The following is a 938-nucleotide window of genomic DNA, read 5'->3' as shown; positions in this document are numbered from 1 at the left end:
GGCCCGGAAGATGAACAGCTGGGGAACAGGAAGTCACTGAGTAACAACAACCACAACATCTAAGATGTATGACAATCCACCTACTGTAAATACAGCAGCACCTTTCACACAGGTATACACTGGACTACTACAATACTACTTTAGGTTGTGTTGAGGATCATTTAATCTACCTTCAAAGTATAAAACTCAGTTGAGGTCTTGGCTGCTATTTTGTGCCAGAGCACTAGCCAGAAATGGGTGGTTTAATGAGAAAATGCAGTGGCTGAGTCATGTCTGCAGTATTTTCTGATTAAMGAATGCAGTGGTCAGTAGCATCACAGTAACTTTCAAGGTGGATCCATACTCTGCAATGGCTTTCAAAATTATTTGGGGACATAAATCACTATGACAGACATTATTAATACTGAATTGATTTTAAACAAATTGTATCTAATCTGAGTTGGGGGCAGAGTTGTTCGCTTTTTGCAACAATGCAATTTTACTTGTTTTCCAATCCCCCAACATTAAATTGTTTTCAGTGTTTAAATACTTGCTTTTACAACATCTCCCTCCTCCCGCTGCTGATGTTGCACTTTCCTAATTCTCAGGAATATAATCACATTTCACACTCTGGGGGGCACAATTAACTAACTAATACCAGCATGCCAGGAATTTAAAGATTTCTCGCTGAAATGCCTCCTCATTTCCAGGAAGACTCCAGAAGGCATATCCCTATCTGTCTATCTACCCCCTTGTCCTTGCCCCTCTGCTGCATATGGGTGGTGATTACGTGGGATCTCTGACYGTGTGGCACTGATACGTAAATCCTGTTATGCCCCTCTGCACTCTGCAGCCCTGAAAATTTAATTACAGGGGAAGAGCCTGAGGCGAGACGTTCAAGATGCTCATGCTCTGTGGTGAATCACTCGGCTACCAGCAGGTGCACTGATAAAACTCCC

At 42.5% G+C, this 938-nt stretch overlaps 1 pseudogene; it reads right to left on the bottom strand.

Annotated features, from left to right (window-relative positions):
- The window catches only part of LOC111958652 (gonadotropin-releasing hormone II receptor-like), a 3909-nt pseudogene that overhangs the window by 1021 nt on the left and 1950 nt on the right, over positions 1-938 (bottom strand).

This window comes from Salvelinus sp. IW2-2015, linkage group LG35, assembly GCF_002910315.2.
Source record: "Salvelinus sp. IW2-2015 linkage group LG35, ASM291031v2, whole genome shotgun sequence".
NCBI lineage: Eukaryota > Metazoa > Chordata > Actinopteri > Salmoniformes > Salmonidae > Salvelinus > Salvelinus sp. IW2-2015.
The sequence above is the reverse complement of the archived record's forward strand: the minus strand, read 5'-3'. Positions and strand labels throughout refer to the sequence as shown.